Genomic DNA, 26,743 nt, shown 5'->3' with positions numbered 1-26,743 from the left:
TAAGAGCGCAGAAGATCAACGGGGCGATGCTGTCGTAGAATAAGCTGTGCACCAGGGACACATTCATCAGGCATAGAATGTTGATTGAAGCAAAGTTACATATATATATATATATATATATATATAAAACATGTGTAAAATAATAATAGAGTATATTTTGTATTTAAATATCAACGTTAACATTTCCAAAGGAAGGAGGATGTGATGATATGCCTGTGTAAAGTTTTGTATATAGTTAGTAATGTGACCTCCAATCAGTTTGTGGCGTCAGACATTCTTCATGTGACTTGAGACACCCGCCAGTTGGTAGTTGGACATACGGGAGGATAGTCGAAGTTCCAGGAGAATTCACAGAATTAATTTAGCAGTTATTGTCTGTATAGTATTATGGGCCAGGGTTTAGAGAACACCAAAGTATATCATGGAGTTCACCTGACCCACAACTTTTAATAGATTTTGGTTATGAGGAGCAAAAGGGCCCATTTTACAGGTGTGATGCAACAGAGATCTAAAGTATTCTTAAACAAAACAATGTTTATTCTATGAATCCAGTTAACATTTTATAAACACACAGTAAATACCTTATCAACTACCAACACTGATACCCCCCCCCCAAAGATATAGTACTCTATAAGTAACCCTTAGTAACTTTCCTAACAACATCCATAAGTCAAAGACCCTTTTTAACAAAGACAGTAGGTTTGCATTCCTTACAGAAGCAGGTATTACTTTGAAATCATCAAGTGATCTGTAGACCTTCTTTAGCATGCAGAGAGAGAGACCAAAATACACCTCCTTGGTTTGAATGCAGCTCCCCAACTGAAAACAAAACTAAAACTCAGAGCCAAAAACAGCTTCCAGCTCAAAACAAAAGTAAAAAGCAGAGCCAGAGCCCAGCTCCACCCACACAATGACATCACTGCAGCCACTTGAGAAGACAAACATTTCTTAATTTGACATTCCCATGACAATAGCAATCTATTAGTTATCTTTCCATGTGTTTGTGAATAAATCATCTACCTAGTTAAACAACTAAATGTTCTGTGTACATCATTACAACGGCCATCACACAGAACACAAGTTAGATGCAACATCCAACACTATGGTTTCAAACTAAAAAACTGAGGAGAAAATTTTTTTTTTTATTCTCTAAAAGATCTGAAATGAAGTGATCCAAATCCCCGCTCACACCGATCGCACTTGTACAAACGCTCACTGCTCGTGTCCGTTCTCTCAGTGAAATTTAAACCTCAGCAATCTCACTACATCCCGCCAAATTCCCAGCCAATCAGAGCCCTGACCTTCTTTTCCAGCTTAATGTTTGAATTTGATTGTGCAGCGCTGTGTCAGATGTAATGTCACCACACGGCAATGTGTCGTGATAGGGGTTATAGTTTCTTCCCCTCCTTGGTGGTTGCCACTGAGGACTTGTTAATCCGGCTGTGGCTCAGAGGTGCAAGTTGTATGGCTGATTTGCATAATAGGTCATTTTAAAATCTCCTGGATTGCTTTCTATGGTCACTTGGGAGATTGATGCTGATTCCGGCAGACTCCCAACCATTCCGGGTGGGTTGACAATCCTACCAAGATGTACCCAGGGGGCAGCAAGGTGGCGCAGTGGTTAGCACTGCTGCCTCATGATGCCGAGGACCCGAGTTCGATCCCTGCCCCGGATCACTGTCCATGTGGAGTTTGTACATTCTGCCCATGTCTGCATGGGTATCACTCCCACAAACCAAAGATGTGCAGGGTAGGTGGACTGGCCAAGTTAAATTGCCCTTTAATTGGAATACAAGTTTAAAAAAGATATATTCACCTTGATATTGATAAACGTCAGTCTCGCTGCTGGGGTCCAGGGCAGAGAATCAGCTTGGAGAACCAAAGAAATGGCCACTTGGGCGACACAGCTTGAACCCCTTACCTGGCGGGCTGGGAGGAAATAGCTGGAGTTGGGAATAAGGTGGAACAACCTCCCACCCAGCAGCAGTCAGGTACTGGAGTTCCATCAATGCAAAAAAACTGCAATGGAGCTGGCTGGGTCTGACAGGATATACATGGAGGAAAGTTGCTGTGTTACATTGACGAACAACAAGAGTTTGAATCCACGACCTTTGATTCAGAGGCTAGAGTGCTAAAAGTGAGACAAGATTTACACTTTATACCAGGTAGAGCCCTCCTCTGGATTTTCCACCCCCACTTTATGACAGTAATTGGAGAATGTAGCAAATAGTGCGACACGTTATGTTATTTTTTTTTAAAAAGTGAGATAGTTTTAGTGTTATCTCTATTTGTAATTATTTATTCCCATATGTTGCACTTCACTTATGACATACATAAGATTTATTTTGCTTTTTTTATTGCATTCAACTTCTCAAAATCAGATGAGCTGAATAGAATATAGCGACAGATATCCATCCAACCTGCTGCTTTGTCTTAAATAAAAACAAAAAATGGGACAGGTGTGGCAGCATATCTGGAGAGAGAAACAAAGTTAATGTTTAAGGCTGATGACCCTTTGTTAGAACGGGGTGTACTTAGAGATGTAACAATTTTTAAGCAAAGCAGAGAAAGGGTGAGTGAAGAACACAAGGGCAGATTTGTGATTGAGGCGACTCGATGTGACAAGTAATGAGTTAAAGGATTTATTGAACAAGAACTACTAGCTGCACTAATTGTTTTAACAACTCAAATATAGGGGCTGGTTTAGCACAGCTGGCTTGTAATGCAGAGCAAGGCCAGCAGCGCGGGTTCAATCCGTGTACCGGCCTCCAACTATCATGTGGCCTGCGAAGGATCACCCATCGGGGGGGGGGGGGGGGGGGGGGGGCACACCATCACCGAATAGAAGGCAGGAGAGATTAAATGGCAAATGGGATAATAGTGTAAGGCAGTAGGACCTAACCTTTTCAATAAAACGGCACACTTTAGTTACATTTACTATTGTTACGGTCTCATTAGAGCAGTCGTTTTCACACTGAAACTGCGGGAGATAAACCCCTCCTCCCCACTCTACTCTGAAAAAGTAGCCAACTGGGAAAATAACCAGATTCATTTTGCTAAAGGCCATCACCTGGCTGAGCAATGATCATCAGAATGAGTACAACCAAGCCAGCCCGAGACAAGTGCTGATTTTTTGGCAACACCAGGGCGGGAGATGGCGGTCAGCACTCAGCAGTGAAGAGGCTCCCCGGGGAAGACAACCGTTTTCTGTGTGTGTTTGACTCTCTGAGGTGCGTCGCTTCCATGCACTTGCATCAATCGGTTTCGACACTCGGAATGTGGGGGTGAATCTGGGTAATTCTGTTCTTTTATTCAATGTACCTGCCAGTCAGTCCTGCTGGGTGTCCAAGGTTGGCCTCCCAGGCCAGGCCTGGTGACTGCTGTCCTTCCAGTCCCCACCTGCCTGGCCTCCGCCTCCAGTACCGCACATTCCGACAGCAGGCCACGGCTCACTTGGGACAGTTCTCATAATACACCAGTGTGCCGGCTGAAAACCACTGGTGTGAGACACAAAGAGGTGGTAATAATGGGGGAAATAAAGAAAAACAAATGAATTGATCAGAGAGGTGTAAATGTGAAAAAGTAGAATCATCAAAAAATGTTGCTGCCAAAGATTTGTGTCCTACTCAACTGCAAGCAGCTATCTTCAAGACACGTTTAATATTGATACCTCTCCAGCAGGGCGGGCAGCAGAGAGGGCAGTATGATCCTGTAATATCCATAGAATCCCTACAGTGCAGAAGGTGGCCATTTGGTCCATCAAATCTGCACCGACCCGCTGAAAGATCACCCTACCTCGGCCCACTCCCCTGCCCTATTCCCATAACCCCGTAACCCCATCTAACCTTTAGACACCAAGGGGCAATTTAACATGGCCAATCCACATAATCGGTAGATCTTTGGACTATAGGAGGAAACCGGAGCACGCGGAGGAAACCTACGGAGACATGGGGAGAATGTGCAAACTCCACAAGCTCCTCAGTGCAGAAAATGCGACTTAGTGCGGCCTTGGTGAGGTGTTCCCCACTGAGACCCGAAAAAAAAATAGTTCCGTTAGATAGCGGGGCTGTTCCCAATGCTACAAGCGATGGAAGTGATCCCTCTAATCCCACCCTGAATGGACTCTGCCTTTTTTACATTGGATCGTGCCCACGGTCTCGCTCTAGTCTGGATGCATATTTACAACAACTCCAATCACATACTTCGCCTTATCACATTGGTGTTTCCTTTTCAGCATGACCTTCTGACCAGCAATAAATTCTCAAGGTTTCACGCATGGAGTATCATAACTCATTTTCACTTTGTCTTCTTTTCCCTTCGATTGCTATTGATGTCAGGTTTAAGCAAGCTGAATCTTGTCCTCGGAACTTGTTTAAAGACTAACTCGTAAGATGAATAACCTGTCGTAGACTGTGGAATTATTCTGTGAGACAACTGAAAGTTGACTAGCCTGTGTCAGAGAAAAATGGGAATGGCAGCCTAGCTTGTCACATAGCAGATACTTTTCCAAATAACTCTTCACAATGCTTCATAACACGTCTTTCTTCAGCATGAGTTAAAGTTGTGTGATGTGGTGGTACTGCAGTGTGTTTGATTTCATTCTTACTCAGAAACATTTAAAACTCTTCCGATGTAAACTGCAGATTGTTTGACACCAACAGCTCTGACAATATATAAATTGCAAACCAACTTCTCAAAACCGCAATAGTTTTGGCATTTGAGGCATAAATAAACTCAACATTTATTCACTTGCTTTAGCTATCAACCAAAACAAAATATTCTTCCCCTTCCATTTCAAATAAATCAATGTATGCTGCAAGCATAAATGAGTCATGTTACAAGCTCAACAGGTTATCTTAAATTGGTAGTTAGTGTACCCATTTGAGAACTCAGAATTGTTCAGCAAGTGCATTCCAATCGCGGAATACCATTAAACAGCAGACATTCGTTTTGGGCTTTGAAGCTCAAACTGGTTGAATGGAGTCTGAACTCTGCCTATTATGAACATCTAAAAGAAAATGCTATTTGATTTAATCAGCTAATCACTGGGACATATGGTTACATACCTGGCATTACCTTTTTTCTCTTTTTTAAATAAATTTAGAATACCCAATTCATTTTTTCCAATTAAGGGGCAATTTAGCATAGCCAATCCACCTAGCCTGCACATCTTTGGGGCGTGGGGCCGAAAACCACACAAACCCACGGGGAGAATGTGCAAACTCCACACAGACAGTGACCCAGAGCCGGGATCAAACCTGGGACCTCGGTGTTGTGAGGCAGCAGGGCTAACCCACTGTGCCACCGTGCTGCCCATACCTGGCATTACCGACACTGAGATTAATTTACGCCATTGCTTGAGTGCTGTGCAAACTGCTCACAGTTGCTTTAATCCTCGATTCCCAGACTATATTAAAATGGCATCAGATGTTTGATTTACCTTTGAAGACTGCTGTCGCACTTTAAATCTGGTTACTTCAATTGTCTCTTTAACTCAGGAATCTAGTCAGTTTCACACCCGTTTATGTGAGGGTGTGATTTATGGGCCTATAACTTACCGATTCCATAGCACCATATTTAGGGGGTACCCAAATGATGCACTGGGGAGTCCCTCTAGGAAGCTCCCACCGAAAGGTTTTCCCGGCAATTGTCCAGAAGTACTAACTTCCCCTGGATAATTGTTCGAGGCGATTTAAATCACTAACTTTGGAGGTTCTGCCAGTTTTACTCTGATAGTTACTCTGAAAGAATTAGAAGGGAAAAACATCACTATTTATTTATTTTAAAAATATTGTTATTAAAACTTTCATTTTATAGAACACAAATCCATACAAACGAAATATCATTTACAAATCCCAGCCCATGAAAGAAAAAAAAACCCAAACCACAAACCCCCCTCCCCGCCAAACCATTAACTGTGACCAATTCCTAAAGATAGAAGTCAAAGGTCACCACCTGAGATTGACCTGGCCCCAGGTCCACCCACGACAGCCACCAACCCCGCCCTAATGCTAGACAATGTAAAGGCCTTAGTCCCCTCCCTCCACCCAAACCCCTCCCCTAATTCCCCCCTCACCCCATAAACCTGAAGAGCTTACCAGAAAATACAACTCCCTCGCCTCTACCCTCCCCCCCCCCAACCAAACAAACAAACTGGGTTCACTGAACCTTGTCCAAACAGGTCCAACAAGCTACAGCCCCTCCCCCCACCTCGCTCTCATTCATTAGCTAAAACTTTACAGATGGTAAAGGTAACCCCTCCCCCCACCCCCACCCAGGATGTATGCCCAAAGAACATAGAAAAATGGCACACCCCAGCCAGTCCCAACTACAGAAAGTAACCAACACCCTTATAATACTTACTCCCCCCAGGAGCCATATATTCCCCATACTGTTACCATGACCACTACCTCCGACAACTGTATCCCCTCAGTCCCAAAAATGCAACAGATACCAACTACACATCTCAAACCAACCCCTTTCAACTGTCTCCATTAAAGTCCGAATCGAAGCCATTTAATCAAGCCCATGCTCCTTGACAAAAACCTCCACTTCCTCAGAATTATTGAAAAAATAATCTTTCGACTGAAAAGGTGCTCTCAGCCTCGACAGGTACACCACTTCAAACCTGACTACACCCCTGAACAGCGCTGATGTGCCTTACTAAAAGCCGCACGCCCTTTCTTAACTCTGCTCCGAAATCCTGGTATATCCGGATGATGCTTCCTTCCCACCTCGAGTCCTGATTCACTTTGGCTCATTGCAGAACCTATTGGGCGGCATGGTAGCTCAGTGCTTAGAACTGTTGCTTCATGTGGTAATATGGCTACAGAGATCATATTACCTTAGAACCAAGCTGCCATTGGTACAGCAGCATCGCTGCCCATTGGCCCAGGCAAGTCATGTGCCTCTCTGCCAATTGGTTGTGTCTGGTCATGTGACTCCCCGCCGATTGGCTGAGAGGTTGGTAACTCCGCCTACAAGGCGGGGTATAACAGCTCGTACCGGCTGGCAGTCAGCCTTTCTCTGTCCGACCACTGCCGGGCTCACATGTAGCGTATTAAAGCCTGTTGTTTGGAACTTCACTACGACTTGAGTCCAATTGATGGTGCATCAATTTAATACGCTAGACTTTGAAAATGGAACTACGGATCAAGCCAGAATGCCTCCGAATCAGCCCGCATGCTGCAAACACGTCAGCAACATTTAAACATTGGCTGGCGTGTTTCAACAGTTACCTCACTACTGCAGAAAATCGCCCAACGAAGGAGCAGAAACTCCACATCGTCCACTCATGTGTGGGCACCGCCGTTTACTCTATGATAGAGGACAAACTGGACTATGATGTCGCTATGGATCTACTAAAAGGACACTTCATCAGGCCAGTAAACCAGGTCTATGTGCGGCATCTCCTGGCAACAAGGCAACAATTCCCCGGTGAGTCTCTCGACGAATTCTATCGGGCCCTCATTGTCCTGGGTAGAAATTGCGCCTGCCCGCAGGTCACTGCTGCGGAACACACCAAACTCTTGATCAGGGACACCTTCGTGGCTGGCATGCAGTCACCCCAAATACGCCAGAGACTTTTAGAAAAGGACATTCTCAGCCTCACTGAGGCACAGACCCGTGCATCCTCTTTGGAGGTCGCTGACCGCAACGCGCGCGTGTATGCCCCCGGCCGCGCGGCAGCCCCTTGGGCAGCGTGGCACACCCCCGCCGACTCGGACCCCCAGACCTGCGCTGCAGGACGCCCCGATAAGGCCACGGGCCCCCACTGCTATTTCTGCGGGCAGGCCAAGCACCGCCGCCCGCGCTGCCCGGCCCGCACCACAGTCTGCAAGAGCTGCGGCAAAAAGGGCCATTTTGCGGCCGTCTGCCTCTCCAAGTCGGTCGCTGCCATCCCGGACAGCGACCGCGGGCCCCCCCCTGCACTCCTCTAGGGCCCCGTGCCGCCCGCGGACCTCGCTGCCTCCACCCCCCACCGCCACGAGTGATTCCCAATCGCCGCCATCTTGGAGCCCTGATGCCACGTGCGGCCCGTGGGCGCTGCCATTTTGGGCCCCCGACGCCACGTGCGACCCCCGGACGCCGCCATCGTGTTCTTCCCCCACCACGTGCGGCCGACGGGCACCGCCATCTTGGATCGGCACAGAGGACCCCGCAAGCGATTACTCCGTATTGGATGACGACTCCGAGTTCCTGCCACGACTCGCCTCGGTGACACTGGATCAGACACGGCCCCGCACGCTTTCCACGGTGACCACACAGATCCACCTCAACGGTCGCGAGACGAGCTGCCTACTGGACTCTGGGAGCACAGAGAGCTTCGTCCACCCCGACAGGTAAGACGCAGCGCGCTCCCCGTTCACCCAGTCAAGCACAAAATCGCTCTGGCATCTGGTTCGCACTCAGTCCAAATCACCGGGTGCTGCGTGACGGACCTCACGGTCCGGGGAGGGCTTTTAAAAACGATAAATTCCCATCCTTTCCCGCCTCTGCGCACCGGCACTTCTTGGACTGGACTTTCAGTGCAACCTGCAGAGCTTAACTTTTAAACTCAGCGGCCCTATTCCCCCCCTGACTGTCTGCAGCCTCGCGTCCCTCAAGGTCGACCCCCCCTTCCCTGTTTGCAAACCTCACCCCGGATTGCAAACCCGTCGCCACCAGGAGCAGACGGTACAGCGCCCAGGACCGGACCTTCATAAGGTCCGAGGTCGAAAGGCTTCTGAAGGAAGAGGTCATAGAGGCTAGCAACAGTCCCTGGCGAGCACAAGTGCTGGTGGTTAAGACTGGGGAGAAAAACCGAATGGTCATCGATTACAGTCAGACCATCAACAGGTTTACGCAGCTGGACGCGTATCCTCTCCCCCGTATTTCCAACCTGGTTAACAGGATCGCACAGTACAAAGTCTTTTCCACGGTGGACCTTAAGTCAGCCTACCACCAGTTCCCCATCCGCTCGAGTGACCGAAAGTACACTGCGTTCGAAGCGGATGGGCGACTCTACCACTTTTTAAGGGTTCCATTTGGTGTCACGAATGGGGTCTTGGTCTTCCAGAGGGAGATGGACTGAATGGTTGACCAACACGGTTTACGGGCCACCTTCCCGTATCTCGACAATGTCACCATCTGCGGCCATGACCAGCAGGACCACGACACCAATGTCTGAAAATTCCTCCGTACCGCGAAACTCCTTAACCTCACGTATAATAAGGATAAGTGCGTGTTTAGCACTAACCGTCTAGCCATCCTCGGCTACGTAGTGCGTAACGGAGTGATGGGCCCCGACCCCGAACGCATGCGCCCCCTAATGGAACTCCCCCTTCCCAACTCCCTCAAAGCCCTCAAATGCTGTCTGGGCTTTTCTTATTATGCCCAGTGGGTCCCTAACTACGCCAACAAAGCCCGCCCCCTCATCCAGTCCAACACATTTCCCCTGTCGATGGAGGCCCGCCAGGCCTTTAGCCGCATCAAGCATGGTGGTTAGCATAAATGCTTCACAGCTCCAGGGTCCCAGGTTTGATTCCCGGCTGGGTCACTGTCTGTGTGGAGTCTGCACGTCCTCCCCCTGTGTGCGTGGATTTCCTCGGGGTGCTCCGGTTTCCTCCCACAGTCCAAAGATGTGCGGGTTAGGTGGATTGGCCATGCTAAATTGCCCGTAGTGTCCTAATAAAAGTAAGGTTAAGGGGGGGGTTGTTGGGTTACGGGTATAGGGTGGATACGTGGGTTTGAGTAGGGTGATCATGGCTCGGCACAACATTGAGGGCCGAAGGGCCTGTTCTGTGCTGTACTGTTCTATGTTCTAAAACAGACATTGCGAAGGCCACGATGCGTGCTATCGACAAGTCCCTCCCATTCGAGGTCGAGAGTGACTCGTCCGATGTAGCTCTGGCGGCCACCCTCAACCAAGCGGGCAGACCCGTGGCCTTTTTCTCCCAGACCCTCCATGCTTCCGAACTCCGCCATTCCTCGGCGGAAAAGGAGGCACAGGCCATAGTAGAAGCTGTGCGACATTGGATGTACTATCTAGCCAGCAGAAGGTTTACCCTCCTCACAGACCAACGGTCAGTAGCCTTCATGTTCGATAATGCACAGAGGGGCAAGATCAAGAACAACAAGATCTTGCGGTGGCGGATCGAGTTGTCCACGTACAACTACGATATTTTGTATCGTCCTGGGAAGCTCAACGAGCCTCCAGATGCCCTGTCCTTCGAACGTCTTGGCAAGGACTTCAAGGGCCCCCTCCCCTCCAACAACCGCAACACATATTTCTTAAACGTGATTGACGAGTACTCCCGCTTCCCGTTCACCATCCCCTGCCCCGACATGACCACATCAACGATCATCAAAGCCTTCCACTCCATTTTCTCCCTGTTCGGTTACCCCGCGTACATCCACAGCGACCAGGGGTCCTCCTTTATGAGTGACGAGCTGCATCAATTCCTGCTCAGCAGGGGCATCGCCTCTAGCAGGACGACCAGTTATAACCCCCGGGGTAACGGTCAGGTCGAGCGGGAGAACGGTACGGTCTGGAAGACCGTCCTACTGGCCCTGCGGTCCACGTGTCTCCCAATCTGCCACTGGCAAGATGTCCTCCCAGACGCCCTCCACTCAATCCGGTCTCTCCTCTGTACTGCCACGAATCAAACACCTCACGAACGTCTTCTTGTTTTCCCCAGGAAGTCTTCCTCTGGGACCCCACTCCCGACCTGGCTGGCCACCCCGGGCCCATCCTGCTCCGGAAGCATGTGCGGGTGCACAAGTCCGACCCGTTGGTTGAAAGAGTCCAGGTACTCCACGCGAACCCACAGTACGCGTACGTGGAGTATCCCGACGGACGACAGGACACGGTCTCCCTTCGGGACCTGGCATCCGCCGGAGTGCGGCCACACTCCCCAGCACCAACACCCCCCCCCCCCCAGTCCCCAGCGCCCCCACAACCCAGTGCACAGGAACCCCTTCCCCCGGCCCGACTACCACTAACTCCGACCAGGGGTACGGACACAGGACCATGACCGCAGCTCTTGGAGTCACGGACGACCACCGTCACCGGCGCCACTGCGCAGGTCCGGCAGGACACAGAAAGCACCCATCCGACTGATCGAGTCCATTTGATGGACCTTATGGACTTTCATGTTCTGCATATGTTCCTTGCCTGTGTTTTTTTATTATTATTACTATGGTTATTGTTGTTTTTTTCTCCTGTGCACTGTATATAGTATGGTTTTCTTACACGTTCGTCGCGGGCCAGTAGGCAGCCATAGTTACCTCGGTACTACCTGAGAAGGTCTCTAGTCATACTACCAGTTTTATGGGACATACACCACCCTCCCCTCCCCCGTCTCTCCCGTCACTCCTTCCCACCACCCCCACCCGCTTCTTTCTCAACAAGGGGTGAATGTGGTAGTATGGCTAGAGAGATCATATTACCTTAGAACCAAGCTGCCATTGGTACAGCAGCCTGCTGTCGATTGGCCCAGGCAAGTCATGTGCCTCTCTGCCAATTGGTTGTGGCTGGTCATGTGACTCCCCGCTGATTGGCTGAGAGGTTGGTAGCTCCGCCTACAAGGCGGGGTATAAGAGCTCGTACCAGCTGGAAGTCGGCCTTTCTCTGTACGACCACTGCCGGGCTCACATCTGGCGTATTAAAGCCTGTTGTTTGGAACTTCACTAAGACTTGAGTCAAATTGATGGTGCATCACTTCACAGTGTCAGGTGCCCAGGTTTGATTCCCGGCTTGGGTCACTATCTGTGTGGAGTCTGCATGTTCTCCCCGTGAAAATGAAATGAAAATCGCTTATTGTCACAAGTAGGCTTCAAATGAAGTTACTGTGAAAAGCCCCTAGTCGCCACATTCCAGCGCCTGTTTGGAGAGGCTGGTATGGGAATTGAACCCACGCTGCTCGCCTGCCTTGGTCTGCTTTAAAAGCCAGCTATTTAGCCCTGTGCTAAACCAGCCCCAGTCTGCGTCGGTTTCCTCCGGCGCTCCGGTTTCCACCTACATATCGTGCTTGTTAGGCATCATGTGGAGATGCCGGCGTTGGACTGGGGTGAGCACAATAAGAAGTCTTACAACACCAGGTTAAAGTCCAACAGGTTTGTTTCAAACCTGTTGGACTTTAACCTGGTGTTGTAAGGCTTCTTACTGTGTTTGTTAGGTGAATTGGACATTCTGAATTCTCCCTCAGTGTATCTGAACAGGCACCGGAGTGTGGTGACTAGGGGATTTCCACAGTAACTTTATTGCAGTGCTAATGTAAGCCTATTTGTGACACTAATAAAGATTGTTATTATAATTCTTCTCCTGGATGCTGTGCAATCCAATAATCACCGCCAGCGGCGTCTCATTCGTCTGAGGCTTCTGCTGGAGTACTCGGTGGGCCCAGTCCAACTCTGGAGGAGACATTCACCCGTCACGCCCACAAAGACTTGGCCAATGTCTGAGAAATGTACTCAGTTGGCTTCAGGCCCTCCACTCCTTCTGGCAACCCCATAATTCTGAGGTTCTTTCTCCTCGCCCTATTCTCCAAGTTATCTATCTTTTTCCTTTTCCCTTGATTCTCTTCTCTACCAAACACCTCTCAGCTTCCAAAGACGTGGGGCTGGATTCTCCACTGGTTGGATGCTCCAGTTTGCTGGCAGCCCAGGGGTTTCCCGACCATGTGGGGCTGCACCACAATGGGAAACCCCATTGACTAGCCGGCATAACGGAGCATCCCGCCGGCGGAGTTAACCTGAAACGTGGCACGGCGGGACGGAGAATCCAGCCCGTGATTTTTTGATCACCATGCCATGCCAAGGCCGCCTCAACGCCCTTCAGCACTTCTCCCTGCTCTTTCACAGCCTCTGAGGTCTTTTCCAGCTTCTCCCAAATTGAGCTAAATGTCTCCTCAATTGACTGGTTCAGGGTTTCCATCATCACCCTGCCCTGCTCACCAAAATGGTTCACAAATTGTTTTCAATCTCCTGTGCCACCACCCCAGTCAATATTTCCACCATGATATGAGCAGCCACACACAAGCTCAGGTCCATCGCCTTCCCTCCTGCTGAGCATTGTGGACTTTTCACCGACAAATTCCTTATCCCATGTGATGGGCCAGTTTTGATAACCAAAATCCCTGGAAACCGGGTTAAAAAGTTCAAAAACAAAGGTCATGGTGGGAGATACCTTATGTGCTATGTTCTCCTCCCTATCGCCACCAGAAGTCCAGAGTAACCTTTAAACAGCCAAACCGAGCTTCGCATAGGATGCCCACACACATATGACCTCCCAGCCGATCCCACACAACACCCCCTGCCCGACCACCCCACAGCCCAACCCGACCCTGCCCACGCAACGGTCCAACCTGACCCCGACCCATGGCCCCACACAGGTGCACTTTGCTGCTCCTGTCTTACCCAGCATGAATGAGGAAGGTTGGGCGAGACAGGGCCTTTGGAATTTCAGCCAGGGTAAGTCCATCCAGAGTGGTAATCCGCCGGAGATTGCCACTCTGAGGAAGTTTCAGACCATGGACTTCTTGTAGTTTGCTTCCAAGATAACTGGCACTGTTGCAGCTTTAACTTTTTAAAAATTTTTATTCTTTTTTCTAATTAAGTGGGAATTTAGCATAGCCAATCCACCTACCCTGCACATCTTTGGGTTGTGGGGTGAGACCCACGCAGACATAGGGAGAATGTGAAAACTCCACATGGACAGCGACCCGGGGCCAGGATCAAACCTGGGTCCTCGGCGCCGTGAGGCAGCAGTGCTAACCACCACACCATGCCACCCCTGTTGCAACTCTATCAATGACAAAAGTAAGTTTTGAATCTGCGACTTTCGTTTTTACTGTGGATGCTGGAATTATATCTTCAGCCATATTACTCTCATCTTTCATGTTTTTCTTGCTCTCTGAGAACTATGCTCGGTCTTCCTGTTCGCTAGCATCAGCTTCTGTTTCCACACCTATCGTCTGTGCATTTGAAGATTTCCAGGCTCCCGGACTGGTGTCATTTGGAAAACCTGGACTGAATTTCAAAATGCAAATCGCTAAGGGAAAGCATAGTTATGAGAGAAGATTTTAAAGCGTGTTTTTGGGAGTGATGTTTGGAACCTCTCATGTGATCATCAGCTTGAGGGGATTCTGAGGAGAAATCCATAGACAGTAACTTGGGTTCAGAGCGGAGTGTGGGTATTCAACCAAAACCATCTTGTGTGCAGAAAAGGGTATTTTTGTGTTAATGAGACAATTGTAGTTTAAGATGTACTTTGTAATCCACGTTAATCTTTGAATCGGAGTGTATTTGTTAAGCGAAGCGGAAATAAAGGAATATTGTATTACAATCCAATTTTTCCATGTTTAATAAAAATAAATGTTGTTGAAACTAAATAGCAGCCCTGTGACTCCATGGTTTATTTAAAAAAGTAAAAGTTATGGGGTGGAATTCTCCGGTCCACCAGCCTCGTTTTCTGTTCCCGCAGCCAGCCAATTGGATTTCCCGTTGTGGCCACCCCATGCCGTCAGAAAACCCACAGGCATGGGAGCGCTGCTGGCGGACTGGAGGTTCCTGCCAACGGAGAATTCCACTGATGGTCTTTAGAACCAGGGTTCCATTCTGGGACCTTCCCATCCAGTTATAACATTAACTGGGATCTTAAGATAGAAGATTGAATGTACAGCTTCAATGGCCCTGACAACCGCGGCTGGAGAGAATCTTCAATTGAAGCAAAAGGCAGTCATATAAAGGAAGTGTTAGTTTGGAAAGTGGCATCGTCAGAACAGGGAAGGAGAAACAGGAAGAATAGACGATAGTCCTTTCACGAAGTAAAATATACAGAACTCTACTCAAGCTTACAATAGGAGTCAGTGGGCTTTTGGTGAAGATATTGCGAGAAGCCATTTTGGAAAATACAGAGAAATTGAGGAAGGGGAGAGAAGAGTCAAAGGTCGATCATGTGAAGACGAAGAAAGAGAAAAAATTGGAAGCAAAGTTAATGAAGTTCAGGGCAAGAGCAGAAAATGGCACAGATTCAGTCAGTGATGTACCAGAAAAGAGGAGAAGGAGGGGGCCTGAGTAAGACTGGAATAAATTTTATGAGAAGGTAAGCAGAGCTGGGACCCATGCAGGTACCACATTTTATTTGGAGGAAGTGAGTGGAATTAAAGGAAAGGTTGTTCAATAAGAGAGGTTCCGCCAGGCGGAACAGAGTGAGAGTGGATGGAAACTGATTGGACATCCTATTAAAGAGGAAGTGAAGAATTCTCAGACTGTCCTGGCAGAGGATGGAGGTGTAGAGTGATTTTACATCCACAATTAACCGGGGATGGTTATATGTCTTGGAAACTACCAACGTGGTAGAGGGTGTCTGAGGAGTCATGGATTGAAGAGGGAGAAAAAATAGAGAGATTGGCTGTCCATGGTGTAGAGGAGGCGTATGGATCAGGAAACTGTAAATTGTTGAAATGGTGTAGAGAATCAAAAGAGTCAAGTATGTAAGCGGGAAGAGACTGGACAAGGGGAGAAAGAAATCTATTCATTGGGGCAGGAATTGGCTGAAATGTTTACGAGGACTGTTCTGCTAATATTGGGAAAATGGTATAAGTGGATTGGGGTTATGACGTTAAAGACAATGGAGGAAAGATCTCCAGAGGAGATGAGCTCAGTGATTGGAAACAATGGCTTGGTAACAAAGGAAGAATTAATCAGTTCTTTTCATTATTTTGTGACAAATTATGGTATGTTTTCTAATTTTTCTAATTATTTTTTCTAATTGTACATGTAAATTACTCTGGCAGTATCAGTCAGATCTCTTTTGGTTGTGAACACAAATAAACGACCCAAGCTGTTAAATATTCAGATATCATCAATGGTGGTATTGTCATATTATATTCTGGGTAATTATGGACATGTGCCATTTTACATTTTAATATTTCAGCTTCTTTTAAGTGGGGAATGAGTGTGGTATATGGTAAGAGCTGCCCTCTCTGTTCTGTTGGGGAGGTATATATTTAATTCAATAATGGGTGCCTGCAGTTGAACTTGAACAGATTAATCTTACTCCGTGGAATATAAGACAGGAAGGTTCAGGCAGCTAAAGAAGATTTTTTAGAAATTTACAGCGCTCCAGATTAAACGTTAGAGCTAGAGAAAAGTTGTTTGGCCTGCAAAGACTAGGGGCTGAGCAGGATTTAGCAAACTATGCTGAAAAGTATATGGAAGACATGGCCAAACGTGGACAAAAAGCTGAATGCCAGAGGTGAGGTGAGAGTGACTGCACTTGACATCAAGGCAGCATTTGGCCAAGTATGACATCAAGGAACTCTAGATAAACTGGAGTCAATGGGAATTGGGGGGAAATCTCTGATGGTTGGAGTCATACCTGGCACAAAGGAAGTTGGTCCTGGTGGTTGGAGGTCAATTATCTCCAGGGCTTCACTGCAGGAGTTCCTCAGGGCCGTGTCTTAGGCCAACTATCTTCAGCTGATTCATCAGTGACCTCCTTTCATCATAAGGTCAGAAGTGGGGATGTTCACAGATGACTGCACAATGTTCAGTACCTCAGACAATGAAGCAGTCCATGTGCAAATGTAGCAAGACCTGAACAATATCCAGACTTGTGCGGAAAAGTGGCAAGTTACATTTGTGCCACACAAGTGCCAGGCAATGGCCATATCCTACAAGAGAGTATCTAGCCATCACCCCTTGACATTCAATGCATTAGGTTCGATGAATCCCCCACAATCCACATACTGGGGGTTACCATTGATCAGAAACTGAACTGGACTAGCCATATTAATATTGTGTGATAGACTATAGTTTTAGTCATATAGGTGTTAGTTGACTGCATCTAGCTAAATATTAAAAGTGTCTTGACTATGGGAACCCAGTCATTGTCTCATATAATGAATTAACCATTCTATTCCAGAGTATTCCGCACTGAGAATGTATTGTTCTGTCTAATCAACTAATCAATTCTTAAAGTCTCCGCCAAGCTATGAGACATAGCAAAATGTGAGATAACATATCTAGTACTTTTTCTAAGACTGCGCCAGCAGACACTAAGCTAGTTTTAATAGGCACCGGTCAATTTTAAGTAATGTCCAATGTTTGATTAACAAGTTATCATTTAAGTAACAGACATTCATTTGAATGAACCAGGAGGTCTTAGCTGAGAATTAGAAGCCAATAAAGTAAATGAGGGGCAGAATCAGAGGTGAATTCCCTTAAAATTAGGACCTTGTGGTCAAGTACTTTGTTGCTGAATTCTTGGATCATTTATCTGGTTATTTGTGTTTAAAGTGATTTATTTGTGCTTATCCTTTTTGCCACGTTCTATACTTTTTTTATGTATTGTTTTATATTTTGTTTCTAAGTTTTGATTCAGTTCTTATTCAAGTGTACACCAGTGAGTAATTAACAATAAAGTTGTTGACACCTCCCACCAAACAGATTACCGATTCTTATTAGAAGGTAAAATAAGAGCACCAACACTGTGGCTACCAGTGCAGGTCAAAGGCTAGGAATCCTTCAACATGAAACTCACCTCCTGATCACCCCACACCCCCAAAACCTGTCCAACAGGCACAAGTCAGGAGTGTAATGGTATACTCGCCACTTATCTGGATGAGCTCCAACAACATTCAAGAAGCTCAACACCATCCAGGACAAAGCAGCCCGCTTAACTGCTACCCCTTCCACAAACATTTAATCCCTCCACTACCGTCGAACAGTGGCAGTCGTGTGTACCATGTACAATTTGCATTGCAGGAACTTGCCAAAGTTCCTTTGGCAGCACCTCCAAAATCCAGGACTACGACCATCTAGAAGGATAAGAGCAGCACATAACTGGGAACCCCATCACCTGCAGGTTCCCCTCCAAGCCACTCACCATCGCCATTCCTTCACTTAGCTGGGTCAAAATTCTGGACTTCCCTCCCCAACAGCACTGTGGGTATACCCAAGAAACAGGGACCAAAGCATTTGAGGCCATCTCCCAGGTGATCAGAGGCCCCAGAGTGGTCAGCTTCTGGACAGGCTGGCACCCCAGCACTGCTAGTGACACCCAGGCACTGTCAGCCTGGCAGTGCCACCCAGGCAGTGCCGCCTGTGTGACACCATGACACTGCAGGGTCAGCAAGGCAGTGCCAAGGTACCAAGCTGGCATTTTGTCATCGCTGGGTATTGGGCCTGGGGGGTGATGTGTCTGGGGGGGTTGGGAATCCCAGAGTTGTGCTTTGGAGGGTCATATCGGGGGGGGGAGCTGGGGAAATGGCATCCTGATGTCTTCCTGCACTGGGAGCACATTCACCAGAGCTCCTCAGTGCAGGATGCTTGGCCTCGGTGGGACATTCCCCATAGGGGGTTGGAAAAAAACAGAGTGAGGGGGGGCACCGTTCCCCAACTCCGATTTCATAATCGGCGAACGGTTGGAGAATCCCTTTTGATGCCGAAATCAGGAGGTGCAGCCTGTTTGACACAGGTTTTGTATGCTCTGCCTCCTCTGAAATGGCGTCATCGTGTCGAGCGCCGCATGCCGTTGGGAAGCCTTACCGCGTCACTTGAAAGCTCTGCCACCGATGTGCCGAATTCCCAACCATTCGGTTGACTTGTGGTTTCAGCGGTTGGGAACCCGGCGTGGCAGCTGCGGACTGTGTCTAGCACTGCCAAAGTCAGAGGGGAGCCGTTCTGCTGCCCAACGGGGGCTTCCACGAGGTCTGGGGGGACTGGGGGTGGGGAGGTGTGGCCAGGGGTGGCTCAATCTGGCAGAGCGCACGGCCGGTGCCATGTTTTACAACGTAACCGCTACAGGCTGTCGCTGTGCACATGCGCAGCTACGGACCCATCCACTCTCCAGCCATTTATACCGTGGAGGCCGGGAGATTTACGCTGCTCGGCTGCTACCCCTTCACTGGGCGCAGGATCGGTGGCATTATTGTGGCATCATTTACAATGTATGAAAGAATATTCTACTTTATAACAGCAAAGTATTTACGCCATATTCTGTATTTCTGACAGATATTTTTCAGACTAATTCCTATTTTAGTCCCATGTATATATTATATACATAACAGCAAATTCATTCAGCTGACTTAATTTGTGTAAACATTCTGCTTTATGGTTGCTACAATAAGATGTATGCAAACAGATTCTAGGCTTGTCTCCTTGCTTGTAAAATTTGTCTCTGGCATTACGGAAGAGTTTTCAGCAGCCTTTGCTTTTGTTTCCCTCTTCCTTGTACCAGTGCCCATTGAGCGTCCATTCAATACCTTCCTCGTTGGGATTCTGGCTCTTATCTTTGCACTAAGAGCAGCCTTAACTTATTAAATAGATAACTGTGCTTGCTAATGTTTTATGAACGTTTCTTGATTGTGTTTTTGTTTTGTTGTGGGCATGCATCAAATATCACTCATCTGGAAAGCTAACATATGGAACGTTTAAGAACAATTACTTTATTAAACATAAGAATAAGTCACGTGAAGCAGAGCAGAAGCAAATGTTGTCTAACCAGAACGCACTGGAGTGACTCAGTGGACTGAATATCCTCAGGGACTGAACTGTTATCTATTAACTGTTGAAGCATTATATCTCACTCAAGCTCTCAAATTAATCATTTTATTATTGCCTTAAAGTTGCTGGTGAATCTTATGGTAAAGAACTTGCAGGCCAGCGCATATTGTAATCAGATATGAGAGAAACAAAATATGGAATTTAATTTTGGAGAATTGCAGCCACTGGCCTAAATTGCAGCCCAGAATATAGATATTTGTAAATTTGATACCTTCCAGACCTAGTGGAAAGGATATATTTCAACAAGAAATGATGAGATTAACAGCAGATAATTTAGCAAAACTACTAATTAGCATTAGAGTTCTATAGTCCTGGGAAAATGGGCCATTGAAATGAAAACGACTCAGGTGTGGTTACCTGTGTTTTAGATACACATAGGCTGTGTATCTGTCTGAGTCCTGGGTTGGCCATAATTCCCATGGTCCTTTGCAGGTGGCCATCTTAGATGGCTACACCCCGAAATGTTCTCAAACCGACACTTGATTTATTTGGCCCACCTAATTTCCAAGGGCCAGGTTTAGCATTTTCTCCTTCCTCATTGCACTGGAAACATACAGCTGAAGAAAATTTTCCTGAACACACCCGAGGAACTCTTGACCCTCTTTGCCCTTTACAGTAATACTATCCCAGTCTATATTTGGATAATTAAAGTCCGTCATTATAAGCACTCTTTCATTTTTCCTTTATGCAACAGTGAATGGTAAACTGGGAGATGTTGCAGAACTGGGCAAGGGTTCAGCAACAGGAAAGACTCCCTCATTAATGCTATTTAAAGGGAACATCAACTTCCCAGAAGGGAAAAACAATAAAATGGGAAAATAAGCATACTAGTCTCAACTGGTCTTGTATACTTCAAAATTGAACACCAATAAAATGGTGAAATAAGAATACTGGTCCGAACTGTTTTTCCTTCTGGGTTCTTTCATGTTCGTTGTTGATTGATTTCTACTGGCTCTTGCTGCGATTGAGGAAAGGTGTGGTGATTTCCAGAGTCGTTTAAAGTTGCGAAAGTCTACAGGGAGTGGCGTGCTACATACTGAATAATATTGTCCTGACCTGTCACTGAGGTTCTGTATTCCAAGATTCCAAGAGCGAAAAAAAATCTTGCATTTGTAGAGCGCTGTTCACAGTCACAGGAAGTCCAAAATTGCTTTACAGCTAATTTTGAAGTGAAGTCATTGTTGTAATGTAGAAAATGTGCTCGAAGCCCCCAATGTATCAGTGCTGCAGCGAAGTTCAGATGGGGGTCAGGAGATCAATGCTTGGTGTCATGGAGGTTCAGATCTCTGACATCATGGCTGCAGAACTCATGAGCTCAAAAGGGTATGCAGGCTCACATAGCAGAACAACAATCTGTGTTCCAGAATTTGCTCTATTAGTAAGCCTATCAACAGTAAATATCGGAAAGAAGCAAGCTGTGATTGGAGGAGCAGTGAACAATGCAGCTGGGAGTTTGACTTAAAGAGAGAGAGAGAGACTGTGGGGTGCATGAGGCCTCTGCTCCCCATGCTTTCCAACGGCTCCCGCTGCCTTTCCCTGGCTCCAGGCACCTTTCCCCAGTTTTCGCTGCTTTTTCTAGCTCCTGCCACCGTTCCCCTTCTCCCACCACCATCCCCAAGCTTTCTCTGTCACCGCCCGGCTTCCTCACGATTTTCCTGCATGCTCTTGATACGCACCCGTATTTGGGCACTGCTAGTCCTCAGGCCTTTCTCCAGCTCTTTCTTACCCTCTCACCACATACCCACCAGCCGATTTAATAAGTGAGTGAATGAGGGCAGGTAAGTGAGTGAGTAAGGATCTGAGTGAGGGTGAGTGTGTGAGGGTGGGTAAGGGTGAGTGAGTGACTGAGGATGTGTGAGGGTACACACAATGTCCCTGAACCATGCAGTACATGGATTTTCAACTAAAATTGTCTGTTAGAGCACAATCCAATCTGTCTTACCAACACCCAAGCATTGAATACCCATCCATATTCTGACATCACTTTTACCATAAATATCCAATCCAGATATCTGACTGACCGAATGTTTACTGTTATTACCCATCCAAATACAGGACTCACTATTCTTATAATGTTAATCATAAGTGTGTGTGAGAAGGGCGAGTGTGTGAGGGGTTAATTGTGTGTGTGAAGAATAATGTGTGTGAGGGAGTGAGTGTGTGTGTGCATGAGAGGGATAAATGTGTATGTGCAAGAGAGGTGTGCGTTTGTGGTATGTGTGAGAGAGTGCAGTGAGTGTATGTGTGAGCGGTGAATGTGTATGTAAGAGGGGTGAGTGTGTAAGAGAGAGGGGTGGGTGTGTATGTGTGAGAAGGATAACTGTGTGCGTGTGAGGGATGAATGTGTGTGTATGTGTAAGAGAGGTGTAAATATGTATGTGAGAAGGGGTGAGAGGGAGGGTATATTGTGTGGCTCACTTCCAGTCTCAGAGTTCTCATTCATCCTCACCGCCACACACCAACACGCACTGTCATGTGTGTGGTTTACTCCCAGTCTCAGCATGTGTGGTGAATCACAGTAGCGTAATTCACACTGTATTACTATGTCTCTGTAAGCTCGGCACACGAGCAGCTGCGCTGCTCTGCCACTAGGGGGAGATGCACTGGGAGTGTACAGGAGTTTGTACTGGGCTCCACCCTTGGCTCCACCCACGGCTCCTCCCCCCTAACCAGAAGTATAAAGGTTGATGCTGAGAGCCTGCCTGCAGTTCATCTGGAGTTCATCGTGTCACAGGCAGGCTCTGTTGTAAGACGATTAAAACCACTGTTCACTTCTAACCACGTGTCGCGTGAATTGATGGTCTCATCAGTATGCTCACTCACCCTCACCCACTCTCACAGTGGGTGAGGGTAAGTGAGCACCCTGAGACTTGGAGTAAACCACACACATGCGCTATCTGACTTTCACACTCTAACAGTCATCTTTATTTATTACCCACTTTTTAAATGATTGATGTCTTGTTTTGACATTTCTTTTGCCCAGCAAGTTGTTTCTTTTCATAATCAACTTTTAAAAAAAAAATTATGTATAATACTGTACCAAACCATACCTTTCTGAAATTTTCTCACTGTTCCCCTTGAGTGATAAAAAATTTAAATGTGGCGCCCCCACCAAAAGGTTTCGACAAGCCTGCATTATATACATGATGAGCTAATAGGTATGCACGTCTCTCTTGAGTACAAGCTATCCCGTCTGCTCCACAGAGTCTCTAGTACATGAATGCTGATGTCATTTTACATCATGAGAAACATCACTAACTCATTACCATAACTATTAACCCAAAATACTGCACGAGGACATCCTGCAAAGCCCTCTCCAGTAAATGCCAGCAGTCTTCTACCTAGCAGCCAGGCTGCAGAAACATTGAGTAGAGCGATGAAGGATTCAGGTAAAGGTATCCACAAGATTGCACTAACGGGATGTACATGGGTGAATTGTTGATTCTGCTTGTATGCGTTGCTGAATAAAGATGTTTTGGAAAGGTTCCTTTTATTGTAGGATTTTGGTCAAATGAAGGCTTTGATGGGTTTTCGCAGATGGAGAGGAAGGTGGAAAATAGTGGAGCAATGATGGTGAAGGGATACCGGCCTCAGAGAAACAGAACCTCAGTAGTTACTCAAGAGTGCCTTCCCCCTTCCTCTTCTTCCTCATCTCCCTCCTCCTCCTCCTTCCAAGGTGACTTTCGGATGTTAGGTGGCAATAGTTCCACCCTCATAAAAACAATTTGTTGAGTGCGCAGCAGACCACCTGGCCCAGCCAGAAATGTAGGACACACCCAGAATGGGCTTTATACCGTTTCTCTGGTGGCAGCAAGGTTATCATTGTGCGCGTGTTGTTTTCACATCATTAAGTGGTGGATGAGTACCATCAGCCAATTATAGGGAGACATCCCTTGTCTCTGAGCAGCCATAAGACCAAGGACATTGGATTAGACAGGCCCAGCGAGTCTGCTCCGTCATTCAATCATGGCTGATATTTTTCTCATCCCCATCCTCCTGCCTTCTCCCCATAACCCCTGCCCCCCCCCCCCCCCTTATTAATCAAGAACCTATCTATCTCTGTCTTAAAGACACTCAGTGATTTGCCAGCCAGCTTCTGGTTCTTTGTGATGGGCCAAAGATGATAATGTGGGTAGACTACGTCAGGATGAAGGTATCATGCCTGCTGTCAGAATAGCAGGCATTCACAGTCATGATGGTTAGGCTGCATGGTCACATATCAACTACACATGAATGGACTTGAATCCTTTTTGGTTCATGTACCTTTCCATATCGATATGTGTAGCCCACAGAGCCACAAACATGTAGTCTCTCACTTCACTGTTGATGCTACCTCTTGGATGTAGCAATGGATGGTACACTGGGGTGTGTGCAACTGAATGGAGAAATGTTCCCTAAAAAACAGTGATGGAATGCCCTCCTCCTCCCTTTGTGCAGAGTTTCTTTCTGCAGCCTCTGCTCCATTTACCTGTCGCGTTGTAGACCCAGAGGCACTTCAACTACAACCTCTGTACGTGTGAATGGGTCATAAAATCCTCTTCCCCCTTATGATGATGCAACAACATCCTTAACAAAATTATGTAATTCACCTCCAAAAAAACCCACAGTACTTCCACAAATTTTGCAGCAGCAGAAGTCAACAGCACCTCACCTGCAAGTTGGATAACCAGCTCTCTAAATAGTGCTGCTGGGGTGGCCCAGGGCAGCTGAACTTGTCTTTGCTATGAGTGATTTTTACTGGTATTTAGTGGACCTGCACAGTCCTGTTTCAAAAACACAAGTCAAATAGCATGGACGGCTGGTGTGCTGCGCAGGCTGCACAGGAAGTGCCGTGCATGCCATTTTCTGACTCGAAGACTTCTGTAGAGCTGGCACCAGCCGTACTCCTGAATCAATTTCACAGTTTGGATTTTTGACTGATTTTGAAATGCTTGCGGCAACTAATTTTTATAGTTCTCGGTTTATTACATTTTCTCTAAATCCTTTTAACGAACATGTCAAAAGAAGCTTTGATTTAGTTATGATTGATTCTGAAAGACGAGAAGAACGTTCGTTAAAGTTCACCAAAGTAACTACTGAACTGAAGAGATATTTAAATAATCATTGAGTATGAAATACTGCAGTATGTTTCCCTGTCAAACTGAAGTTGTTATTAATGATCTCAATTGCTTTCTGTTTTACTTGCTCAGACTATGATCTAGCTCGAGATTCAAACACTATGGCCTGGATTTTATGTTCTCGCTATGTTGGCAGCTGGGGATTTGGTGCAGCATCTTTGTTAGTGGATTTAATTTAATTTTTTTTTAGAGTATCCAATTATTGTTTCCAATTAAGGGACAATTTAGCATGGCCAATCCACCTAATCTGAACATTTTTGGGTTGTGGGGGTGAAACGCGCGCAGACATGGGGAATCAGTGAATATTTTAACCCAACCATTGTTTTTTCTTGGTGTGGGAGGAGAACTGGAATTGGAATTGCATTTTCTTATAATTTCTGGGTTTCCGGATCAATTAATTTGAGTGTGCATGATGATAACTCATGTAAATAAATAAATAAATAATATTTATTATTGTCACAAATAGGCTTACACCGCAATGATGGTACTGTGAAAATCATGCAACGTGATTTCAACTCCAGTCTTTACATAGGAAGTGTACCTTTTAGCATCACTGTGTGGGCAGCACTGTACTCATCCACACATTAACCCTGTGTATACCGGACCTATAAACTACAGCAGAGTCTCGGTAGGTTTGGCCATTGGGGCCTCTCAGCTACCTGGGTGACAGAAATAAATATCAGACAGTCACATGACAAACAACATTCACTCATTCTGACTTGATTTCAGCAGCCAACGAAAGATGAATAATGCATAATTCTCACATAAAACATTCTTAACTTGACACGGTAGCATTGTGGATAGCACAATCGCTTCACAGCTCCAGGGTCCCAGGTTCGATTCCGGCTTGGGTCACTGTCTGTGCGGAGTCTGCACATCCTCCCCGTGTCTGCGTGGGTTTCCTCTGGGTGCTCCGGTTTCCTCCCACAGTCCAAAGATGTGCATGTTAGGTGGATTAGCCATGATAAATTGCCCTTAGTGTCCAAAATTGCCCTTAGTGTTGGGTGGGGTTACTGGGTTATGGGGATAGGGTGGAGGTGTTAACCTTGGGTAGGGCGCTCTTTCCAGGAGCCGGTGCAGACTCGATGGGCCGAATGGCCTCCTTCGGCACTGTAAATTCTATCTATGTCTTGACATCAAGGCAGCATTTGACCGAGTATGGCATCAAGGAGCCCTCACTAAACTGGAGTCACCCTCTGGGTGAATTTTCTTTTCCTTACATCACATTTACTCCTTTTATCGATTATTTTTAATCTGTGTCCTCTAGTTCTTGATGCTCTTTTAAAAACAAATTTAGAGTACCCAATCATTTTTTTTCCAATGAAGGGGCAATTTAGCGTGGCCAATCCACCTAGTCTGCACATCTTTGGGTTGTGGGGGTGAAACCCATGCAGACATGGGGAGAATGTGCAAATTCCACACGGGCAGTGACTCAGAGCCAGAATCGAACCTGGGCCCTCGGTGCCGTGAGGTAGCAATGCTAACCAATAAGCCATCATGCTGCCTTCTTGATGCTCTCTTGAGTGGGAATAATTTCTCACTATTTGGCCCTCAGGATATTGAATACCTGCATCAAGTCTCTCCTCAACCTACATTTTTCAAAGGAAAACTGTCCAATCTATCCTCATAACAATAGTTCTTTATCCCTGGAATCGTTCTTGTGAATCTCCTTTGTTCTTTCTGCAATGCCTTCACATCTTTCCTGAGGCATGGTATCCAGAACTGGATGCAGTACTCCAGATAAGGCCGAACTAGTGTCTTATACAAGTTCAACATGACCTCCTTATTCAACTACTCTGCCGCTATAAAGCCAGAGATCATAGATTATCATAGAATTTACAGTGCAGAAGGAGGCTATTCGGCCCATTGAGTCTGCACTGGCTCTTGAAAAGAGCACCCTACCCAAGGTCAACACCTCCACCCTATCCTCATAACCCAGTAACCCCACCCAACACTGAGGGCAATTTTGGACACTGAGGGCAATTTATCATGGCCAATCCACCTAACCTGCACATCTTTGGACTGGTGGAAGAAACCGGAGCACCCGGAGGAAACCCACGCACACACGGGGAGGG

This window comes from Scyliorhinus canicula, chromosome 3 (genome assembly GCF_902713615.1).
Source record: "Scyliorhinus canicula chromosome 3, sScyCan1.1, whole genome shotgun sequence".
Lineage (NCBI taxonomy): Eukaryota > Metazoa > Chordata > Chondrichthyes > Carcharhiniformes > Scyliorhinidae > Scyliorhinus > Scyliorhinus canicula.
The sequence above is the reverse complement of the archived record's forward strand: the minus strand, read 5'-3'. Positions refer to the sequence as shown.